We start from the raw sequence: 11,702 nt of genomic DNA on the forward strand, positions 1-11,702 counted from the left end.
TAACCACATGGTGAGATACTATTACCCACCCATCAGAATGGCTATAAAAAAGATTGATAATACCAACAGTGTCTTAAAGCTCTCAAAAATCAAATCTGTTTAGGGGACAAAAACTCTTCATAGTGAAGCCTATATTTTTCAAACATGGATTACATAGAAACCTTATAAGTTTATTATCTTTTCCAAAGCCTGATTCTTTGCGTGCCTTGATAAATGCTTATATTTGAATCATGTGTGCATTACTTGGAGATAATATTTATGTGTGTGTATGTGTATGTAAAACTGGCTACACAAGATGCATATCCTCCTACCCATTCTAGACATGATTAATTTGGCTCAGGCCAAAACTACGTGAGGCTAACAAAAACTTGCTGATAAGCATGCATCAGTGACGTAGCACAGACCCTTGACTTTGTTATCACACTATATATACCATAGATTCTATATTAACATGTGCTTTAGGACTTTCAAAGAGTTCAGTATGATTCAGTGCTAAGTGGTGAAAGTTTTCATATTTTTATTCTATTTACTTAAAAAATTATAGAGGCACCAGCAGTCTACTGTATTTCTTTTCTATTTAAGAATGTTGCCTAAAATGTAAAAGAGATGCGAGTCCAATGTTGCATTATTACAATTCTAAAGTTCTCATTTAATTATAGTACATTATGACCATTCTAGAACTAATTATTTATATTGCACTATAATGTTGAAATATCCTCTTATCTTGATAATCATGACTATTTTTTCTAGTCTTTTAAGTCTAAAATTCTATAGACATTTTATTTTCATAAGAAAAAATATGCATACAACCCTAGAAAATTTTTTAAAAAGCATGTTGAAATAAAGCACAGAGGAGTGAAAAAACACAAATAGATATAGATATAGATATAAATAGGATAGGGATAGAGAGATGGAGAGAGAGAGAGAGAGAAAAGGAGGGAGAGAAGGAAGAGAGAACGAGAGAGGGAGAAAGCGAAGGTAAGATAGAGAGAGAATAGGGAATGAAAACCGTTGTGGCCACTACCACATTAAGAACAGGGCTACAATCAGGAAATACAAATCAAAACCACAATGAGATACCACTTCACAGTAGTCAGAATGGTGAAAACTAACAAGACAGGAAATAACAAATGTTGGAGAGGGGAACCCTCTTGCACTGTTGGTGGGAATGTGAACTGGTGCAGCCACTTTGGAAAACTGTGTGGAGGTTCCTCAAAGAGTTAAAAATAGACCTGCCCTACGACCCAGCAATTGCACTACTGGGGATTTACCCCAAAATTACGATGCATTGAAAGACTGAAGACCCCTGCACCCCAATGTTTATAGCAGCAATGTCCATAATAGCCAAACTATGGAAGGAGCCTTGGTGTCCGTCAACAGATGAATGGATAAAGAAGATGTGGTCTATGTATACAATGGAATATTACTCAGCCATTAGAAACAATGAATACCCACCATTTGCTTTCATGTGGATGGAACTGGAGGGTATTATGCTGAATGAGGTAAGTCAATCGGAGAAGGACAAACATTATATGGTTTCATTCATTGGGGAATATTAAAAATAGTGAAAAGGATTATAGGGGAAAGGAGAGAAAAATGAGTGGGAAATATCAGTGAGGATGACAAAACATGAGAGACCCCTAACTCTGGGAAATGAACAAGGGGTAGTGGAAGGGGAGGTGGGCAGGTGGATGGGGTGACTGGGTGATGGGCACTGAGGGGGGCACTTGATGGGATGAGCACTGGGTGTTATACTATATGTTGCAAATCGAACTCCAATAAAAAAAATATACAAAAAAAAAAAAAAAAGAACAGGGCTAGAGCTCAGAAATTCCAGTTGTGATTATTTGCCCAATCATTATGACCCCCTTTCTTACCAAAAGTAACCACAATGCAGATTTCTAAAACCAGTTTTCTGTTTTTTTTTTAACCTTATATAAATAGGACCATACAGTATATTCTCTTGTATCTGGCTTCTTATTTCAACTTTAAGTTTGTGACTCACTCTGCTGCTGAATGTAGCTATTGTTTCAGTGTTCCTTAGAGTTCATCGCACCCATGTACCACAAGACACATATCTATTTTGCTGTAATGGACATCTGAGTTATTTCCAGCTATGAGCTAGCATAAATAACGTTGCCATGAATATCCTTGAACAAATCTCTGGGTGCCATGTGTATGCATTTCTGTGGGGTATATATACCAAGGAGAGAAATGTCTGCGTTTTTGTAGGTAATGCTTTTTCCCTAAGTGGTCCCTACTGAAAGAAAAATGTGGATCAACTCATTTTTTTGTCTACCCACAAGTGCCGGGAAACTAATTTAAGAACAATGTACTTAAGAAATGAATTTGAGAGTAATTTACTTAAGAAACAAAATTTTATTCTATGAATATATTTTCCCACCGAAATGTATCACTATAAAATAAAAGTTTTTATAACTGAATTTTCTAATTTCTCAGTGTGGGTGCAATTGAATTATCTGCTAAACCGTGAATTCCCCAGGAGGTTTCTAACATGGTAAATGATGTCTTATGGCAAGCTTTCTTTTCTAAACATTCAGAAAAATACATAAAACCGCATTAGTAGTAAAAAAAAAAAAAAAAAAAAAAAAAAAAAAAAAAAAAAGGGATCCCTGGGTGGCGCAGCGGTTTGGCGCCTGCCTTTGGCCCAGGGCGCGATCCTGGAGACCCGGGATCGAATCCCACATCAGGCTCCCGGTGCATGGAGCCTGCTTCTCCCTCTGCCTGTGTCTCTGCCTCTCTCTCTCTGTCTCTCTGTGACTATCACAAATAAATAAAAATTAAAAAAAAAAAAAAAAAAAAAAAACCGCATTAGTACGAGATGTGACCTGGTAATAAGACTATATTTAAGGTTACGCATCCAAGTGATTGCTATTCCTTTGAATTGGCCGTTTTGGGGAAAGAGAAGACCCTCAATTAAATAGTGATGCATACTGTGTCTCCAAGTACACACTGGGCAGGGCTGGCCTGACTCCACCCTTCAGCCCCGTCTCCCTCCATGCTGCTACCACAACAACCCTCTGGAAAGCAAAGCCAATTCTATTCCTCCACTGGATAAAACTTTTTCTTTTATCCAGGTCCAAGTGTGAGGACATTTTCCAGGCCCACAAAACCTCAATAACTTGTCTTCAGCATGCATAGCCAAGGTGGTTTTTATTCAAGCTCACTGCATAAAATGCCATGTGCCTGGCACTCTTCGAAGTGACAAGTATTAACTCACTTAATCTTATGTTAACCTATAAAATGGGCGCCATTACTTATATTCCCATCTTTACAGATTAGCAGATTGAAGTACGAGGAGAAAAATGCCTTAGCTCAAATCATACCCTGGGACCAGACCTGCAGCCACTGTCCCTGCCTGTTCCCACTGCTCCTCACTCATACCCTGCAGCCAGCCATGCTGTACCCTAATTTTCCTACCACTTCATCCCCAGCTTCATCCCATGCCATGCGACAGGCCTTTCCCACTGCCATCCTCCTCAGGGTTAGTTTTTGTTCATCTTGATCCTCTTTGGGCCCCCACACTGAACTTTATATTTATCTCTTTGTTAACTTGCATCTTTTAACAAAAATATTATTTTTTTATGTCTGTGTCCTCTATGAGAGTGGGAATTTGTTGAGAAGTAAAATGACATTGTATTCAAAATCTCAAGAGTCTGTCTGGGTGCTTGGATCACATTAGCAAATCAATAAAAAATTGTTGATTGATTTGATGGAAAGGATAGAAGGCAAGAAAAAAAAGAAGAAAGGAGGAGCTGATTTGTATGTTGAATAGTGGAAAGTAAAGTCAGAAATGCTTAAGTTTAAATTCCAGTCTTAAATACTCATTAGCTATCAAACAAGTAACTAGATCTCCCTGAAGCTCCACTCTCAAACTTGTATAATAAGCATTAAAAAGACTACTTTTGTAGAATTATTGTAAGAATCAGAGATTATGTAAAGTGACTTGCACACAATAAGAACTATTAGCATTACTCCTACTATTTCTAGTGCCATTTATGCTGCATACTGAATTTTTTAAATCTCCCTGCAGATCTATATCCTGGATGATGTAAAATCAATTGTGCTCACCTTCAGGAAGAGCAGTGCAATCTTTTCTATGCTAATAATAAACACCACCCATATGCCTAATGCATTTGTAACTTCACAAAAGATTTCAATCGTTCAAGTACATGCTGCCAGGAACTAGAAATTGAGAACTTGTGGAAGTCACTCTGTATTACTCAAGACACTAGAAAACTACATCATTCACTGTGTAATGTTGAAGTTCTCAACTTGAATGCTTGTAATTAAAAGGTCAGACACAAACAGAGCATGCACTCAGAAAATATGGCACATGATACCGCATGTGATGAGGGAACGGTCACTTGTCTCTCCTCCATGAGGCCCCAGGCAAGCCCAGAGCCCTGGAAGGATCTGCACACACTGCAGAGCTGAGCATATATTATCTCAGAACACTGGTGTGTTGTTCCTACCTTCCTATAAAATGAAGACAAAGCTTATTTTTCTAGGAAACCTTTAGCCCATAAAACACGTGACTACTCATGATTCATTTTGTCATGTTATGAGAATCTATGAGCTCCCTAGCATCACTCCTTAAACAACTGAAATTTCTATTTGGCAGCAAACAAGTGGGAGTAAAATACTCTTAAGTAAGGAATGCACTTGAAGTGCTTCTATACTGGTAATTATACATCTGGTGTAAACACAGGTCCAACTCTTTCCAAAAACTTGATTTATTGTTCATACTTCCACCTGTGAAAGACAAGTGCTTACAAGAAAAGTCCTGATATATTTTATTCACCCACATAGGTATATACGACATCTCTGGTGGAAGAGGGCATGTGAAGAACAGATGCAAATTTGAGTCCTCACTGTGGCAACTCTTTTCCTAGTTTTGAAATGAAATGATTAAAGCAAGTATGCTTCACAAATGCTACAAGGTTAATCATTAAAATTACTTCATGAATTCTGAGAGTGATTTTCAAGCATTGGCCATGGATGAAACATGGCAATTTTTAGAATGCATTGGCCAATTCTTTTATAGCATAAATGTTTCTGGGATAAACCAAGAAAATATTTTTTTTCTTAGAGACTTTCAAGTTGACAACTGTACCAGTAACAAGTATTGGGTACACAAATTATAAATCATGAGTACATGCCCGATGAGCTATGCATGAAAGGGAAAAGTAGCTACTACTTTTTAATAGGAGGTTTATAAAGTCTCTCTCTTTTTTATTTAACACCCAAATGAACATGATTTTCTGAATTGCTTGTGAATTGGTGAATAAGTCCACATCAGGGTGAGTTAGAGAAGAGAAATGAAATGAAAAGAGAAATGAAAAGGTAGAGAAGAAAAAAAAGTAATACTGGCAGGTCAGGAAGGAACTGAAGGCAGTGTCAGGGGGCCCAAGAATCCCCCGCCTAGAGTCCTGCATGCAGCAGCACCAAGGGGCATCTACAGTGAGGAGTGGTCACAAGGAATGTTAATTTAGAGTAAAATCCCCAAGGGGAGAGCAAACTCAAGGGAAACTTTTGAGAAGACAATGATAGTGGAGGTCAGAATTGTCTGATCAAAGAGTCAGGAGGCAGGAGGGGAGCACAGGTTACCCAAGAGAGTAACAGGGACACCAAGGAAAATATTTGACCCATAAGTGCTTGTGTAAGACCAACTCATGTATTCTCTTGGGAGTGAAGTTCAGCTATATTTAAAAGACTAGAAAATATACATCCAAATTCTACCTATAATCTGTGCTTTGCTTATGGATATTAAAAGCTGGCCTAACTAAAGCACTAATTAATTGTCCAAAGTACTAATCAATAAAAAGCCTTAAAAGGATGAAGGAAGTGCTCATTCTTTGTAGTTGGACAGAACTTAGTTTTAAGTTCAGCACTACCATTTCCATGGCCATGTAAAGACATTGTTAATAAGCTTCAAACTAAGTTCTGAAAGTGACTTAGCTCATGGTGTGCGTGAGTAGTCCATGAGTACCTAGCATGCTGCATATTAAACAATTTCTTATAAACTTGACTTAGAGCCCTAGCTATGGTATATATATATATACCTCACACATATGAGAGACAGACAGAGACAGGGAGAGAGAATGAAAGAGAGAGATTGAGATTGATTTCCTGTCATTCACAGTAGTCGTGTTCTATAAAGACACCATGAACATTAAAAGAGTGAATATTGAACCATTTATTCTAAGGAAGATACAGGGTTAGGGTCTGCTGAGTCTCTGGCCAGGATATTTCATCAACTTATCAATATATACCTGATTTATGCACATTTCTGTTTAGACACTTATTTAACATATAATATTGATTCATTAGTTTTGTACTCAGAGCCAACAGCACTATAACTCATGCCTGAATAAAGCTTTCTAACACACAGATATTCTCTGTAAGGCACATCACAGCTGTCCTGCACTTGGGGCACTCCACGGCACCTTAGCACTATGTTTAGGAGCCATTTTACAAATAAAAATCTCCAAAAAACCCCCACAAAATGCAAAATATATGGCTCGAAGTAGACTACAAAAGGACACTAATTGGCATCCTGAGAGTGGGATAAAGAAGGCAGAGCTTTGCCTCCTTCAACCTCAGCTGGAACATACATTTCAGTCAAGTCAAAGTTTTGCCACTCACCAAACATCCTCAATGACCATAAAAGCATAATTTTTGGAGTTTACAAGTACATTTCAGAGTAGGCAAATTTGCAATAGAGAATTCATGGATGAGGAATATATATATATATTCCAGATTCCTCCAGAAACATAGATTTTAAATGTTCTCTTTCCTATGATGAGCCAGTTATTTGTCTCTATGTTCTAATTCTTTCTAACTTAGAATCTGCTCCTCACTGAGACTCTCTCCTGACAAAACTTTTGTGGCTCAATGTGCTTTATGATGCTTTTGTTCTACTGTCAAAACACTTGTATTGACTCTTGCTTTCAATTTGGTGAAGTTTATAGTTTGTTGGGAGGTTGTAGTTGAGAGTAAAGAATTCAGAGGAAAAAGATAAAGGAGAGACACAATGTCCTTCAATTGCTTCACCTGTGCTCATCTTTCCTATGCAAAAAGATTACAAACTATTTGAGGAAAAATACCAAATTGTACTTATTAATTTTTTTCTAAGTACCTAGTATAGGTCTGAGTCTTTCACAGGTAGCAAGTGAGCATTAAGTTAAGGAATAAGTAAAAAAGAATATAGAAAGAAGAAGTATCAAGAATAAGAAAGAAGGATGTATTTGCATCACTATTCAGATCAAATGTGGGAAGGTACAGAACTAACTGCAAAGATTAGAAAAGTGGGCAAAAGCAGAGAAGAGAGATGGGAAATAAGGGAGGAAGAGAGTAATAAAAGAAGGGGGCTTCACTTGTAACTACATACGTTCAGCGTATTCTTAGAAAATAGTTTTGCTTTGTTCCTCATCTGGAGTTATTTCCATGGCCTCAATAAAAAAGTAGCATAGCCACATAGCATTGATTCTTGGTACATGTTAAAGCATAGTTTAGAGGTGCCTGTGTGGCTCAGTTGGTTAAGCATCCAACCCTTGGTTTTGGCTCAGGTCATGATCTCATGAGTAGAGAGATGTAGCCCTGCACTTGGTAGGGAGTCTGCTTGAAGATTCTCTCCCACCACCCCTCCCCATACTCTTTCTCGTGTGTGAGTGCTCTCCTTCTCTAAAATAAATAAATAAATCTTTACTAAAAAATAAAATAACTAAATAAAAGTGCAATATATCTTTTATGTGAAGAGGAAATAGAGTGGTGATTTTTAGAGCTATTAATAACAATAGTTTTATGTCAGGAAGGGTGAGTGTGCTGAAGCAATCTATATGGAAGTACTCTGTGCACAGTGCCCATGTGTTCACATTGTTTCCTCCATTCTTCTAATGGCTAAGATACAGCTACATGGCCTCTTATGATTGATCTTAAAAAGTCATGTAGTGCCACTTCAAACATATGCTATGGCCAGAACAATCTCAAGCTTGCTGAGATTCACAAGGAGGGAACAGACACCAGCTCTCAATAGGAAGAGTGTCAAGGTCACATATTAAAAGTATGGGTCATAGGAAAATATAGTCTGCCACAGTATTTTCCAGATAGTTAAAAAAAGACGTGTCTTAAGTAGGAGGTAATGATCACCTGTGTCAAGTGTTACTGCTAGACTTGCTAGGATGAGAACTGAGACTTAAGTATTACATTTTACTGAGTGGAATTTATTGATGACCCAGACAAGAGCTGCTTAAAATGGAATAGTCAAAAGAGGCACAAAAAGCAGAAAGAGAGAAATTGGAGACAGTGAACACAGATGACTCTGTTGGGACTTTTCTTTAAAGGATAGAAAAGAGGGGGTTAACCAGTAGCTAAAGGTGATACTAGATTAAATGAGAGTTTGATTTTGATTTTTTTTGAGATTGGAGATATTACAATATGCTTCTTATGGGCTTAATATAGTATTAATGGAAGATTTGATTACTAGATTGAAAGAGAACCTTTGGAATAATTTTATTGAGTGTGTGAGAAGGGACAGGATCTAGTGAACAAGGGGAAGGGCTATTGTTTTATACGAAGATTTATCCATAGCAACAAGAGGGCAAGAATAGAACATGGACATACTTGTAAGCAGATTAATAGATACAGTGGTGGAAGCAGGGGGATGTTTTCTTTTCTCAATAAAAAGTCATCAGCTGAGAATGACAATTTGAAGGAAGAGGAAAAAGTGTAAAACATTCATTTGTAGACATGTAATGTAATTTCTAGTTAGTAGAGACCCACCTAAAGTTGTTGATTGTGTGTTTTCTCTTGCCTGAGGTGCCCTGGTGCAGGCATGGAGTAGGGAGAGTTGGATACAACCAGACTTAGGGGTTAGCCAGAAAGATATGAAGGTAAGAAAGAGCAAGGGGACTAACAGACAATAAAAAATAAGAGTAATTATAATGGTGTATCACAGAAGTTAAACTGGTTATGAAAGAAGAGACATTCAGATGGTGAGTCAGAGTGAAAGACAATAGGATCAGTGGATTTTAGATCCTAGTGGGGTCAAGGAATGATCAGAATTGAATTTTTTTTTAAGATTTTATTTATTTATTCATGAGAGACACAGACAGAGGGAGAGAGGCAGAGACACAGGCAGAGGGAGAAGCAGGCTCCATGCAGGGAGCCCGACACGGGACTCCATCCGGGTCTCCAGGATCAGGCCTGGACCGAAAGCGGCGCTAAACCACTGAGCCACCAGGGCTGCCCTAGAATTGAAATTCTTAGGCAGCATGTGCTAGAAAGATAAAATAGGTAGAGGGAGAGGAGAATTATTGAACTTGAGATAATGGGAGGTATTGAGAAGATCTAGATATGAGCATCAGTGGCAGATGAAGAGTGGAAATAGGATCACCAGAGGATCTGAGAAGCCAGAATGTTTGAGTGAGAATCTATGTGGATTCTGAAACCCACAGTAATGATGACTGCTGTGGTATCAGAAGAATTGACAACAGTGTAGGGGTTAAAATCTTCAAGAACCATAGCATAGGTTTGTGACTAGAGAGACTGTGGCTTGCTGAAACAAGGATTAGAGAGGAAATAGAATAATTTGATGATAATGTTCAAAACTTTGAACTATGAGAATGGTAAGAAGAATAGTAATCTGAAAGTGGCAATAAGGAGCAAAGAGGAACGTTTAACATTTGATACAAAGATGCAAATACATATATATGTAAGCAATGTAAGTCATGGAAAACACATTTGTCTTTAATGTCCTCTACCCTCTGTTTTCTTGGGTCTGATAATCCTCTTGAGGTAACAATGACTAAAGCCATCAGAATGTCCACTTTATACTTCTGAAAGTATTGATAGATTAATCTATTGAATAGGGTCATAATGCTTACCCTTAAAGAATGCACTGGTGAATTGATTGATTGATTCAACAATTATCACTGAGGTTCTCATGGATGTTAGGAACTTTTTGAGGCACAAAGGGCAGTAAAAATTAAGAGATATTGCTATACTCATGGAACTTACATCCTAGTTGTGGAAGCCACACTCTACAAACGTAAAGACAAAAGTAAATAAAGAATACAAATTTAGATTGTGATGATTCGTGCTAGGAAGACATTAAACTGTGTGATAGAGAAGAGCATATAAAGCTGACATACACGGGGCTCAGGGAAAGAGATGAATATAAATCTATAAATATAATAGATTAAATAAATAGATTAAATATAATACTTAAAACATATTTATGTTATAATGTATACATTATAATGTATAATGTATATAATTCTATAATGTATGTAATGTTGTTTATCTGCTTATATTGTGTTTTAAAGTGTAATAGATTTTTAAATGACACCAAAGTGAGTAACCTTAGCATCCTTTCACATACATAAAAATCAATCTGAAAAATCAAACTTTAAGCAGAGGTGATGTTGTACTTAAGGTTCTATGATGAAAGCTTGAGTTTTGTTTAAATTACCATGTCCAGTTTATTCATGCCTAACACCGCTCTCTCATTCAGAGCACCAGACTGCATTAGTGCTTTCTCTAAGTTCTGAGACTGTGCTAAATCTTACTTAAGGCAATGAAGAACTTCACTGAAGACTTTAATAGAAAAAGTTGCTGAAAAGTGAAAGCAGGGTAAGAACACTCTCAACGAACCTGGCATGCATCATTCTGTTACCACATCAGTGTCCTTTCCTTAGTTTTCCTCTTGAGGATAGAAATATGTGGGCTACCACTGGCTGGTTCTCACAACAAGAGGAATTCCTGTGAGATTAACAATGACCCACCTAAAGAAGACTATTGACTAATGACTACCATAAAGAGGTAATAGTTAGATTGAAGATACTAGTTCTGTGTGCTCAGTTATTTTATATTTTTCCATGTGTGTCCAACACTGCAATGCGTAAATACAAGATAGATTACATGTAAACGTCTCACTTGTTTTTACTAACTCCTAAATGTCTTGGAGCTGCCATGTTCAACGAGACAGACTTCATACCAAAGGGCAGAATGTGAATTTTGCCTTTTCTCAACCCAACAAAACATAGTCATCTCTAGTCACTAGGTAATGCCCAAGTCTCAGGTCTCCATTTCTTATTTATCTCCATCCTCGTTTATCTCCCTCCTAACTAACCCTTGCCAGCTTCAACTTGTCTGTAAAACTATTACAATCTTGGTTTGCATGAGCTTTTCATCCTGTGATTGGGGCTTTGTTTACCTTGGCTTATGAAGTCTCACCTTCAACTGGCACTTTGCAAAGAGGAAGCTTGTACTTTACCCACATAAAGACAAGTGGACAAATGGCATCCCCATTTCACTCCCCCATTCAGCTATAGAACTCTCATGATTGCAAAACCTTCCAGAATTTAGTACCATTGTATGGTTTACCTGATTGAATGACATCACTATAGCATATCAGAATAGTCAGTTATCAAAAGTAAAATGGAACTCACAAAATAGGTCCAAGGGTGACTTTTTTTTTTTAATGTCTTTGGCTTTTTTTTTTTAATTTATTTTTTATTGGTGTTCAATTTACTAACATACAGAATAACCCCCAGTGCCCGTCACCCATTCACTCCCACCCCCCGCCCTCCTCCCCTTCTACCACCCCTAGTTCGTTTCCCAGAGTTAGCAGTCTTTACGTTCTGTCTCCCTTTCTGATATTTCCCACACATTTCTTC

The 11,702-nt window shown here is 37.5% G+C and overlaps 1 long non-coding RNA gene across 1 annotated transcript in view; it reads right to left on the minus strand.

Moving 5' to 3' along the window:
• LOC144300671 (uncharacterized) overlaps positions 1-11,356 on the minus strand; it is a 36,981-nt gene extending 25,625 nt beyond the window's left edge. The window contains exon 1 of the long non-coding RNA XR_013367455.1: positions 11,240-11,356. This is a non-coding gene — a long non-coding RNA (uncharacterized LOC144300671). The remainder of the gene's footprint in view (positions 1-11,239) is intronic.
• Positions 11,357-11,702: the final 346 nt, after the last annotated feature.

The sequence above is a fragment of the Canis aureus genome, chromosome 28, assembly GCF_053574225.1.
Source record: "Canis aureus isolate CA01 chromosome 28, VMU_Caureus_v.1.0, whole genome shotgun sequence".
Taxonomy (NCBI): Eukaryota; Metazoa; Chordata; class Mammalia; order Carnivora; family Canidae; genus Canis; species Canis aureus.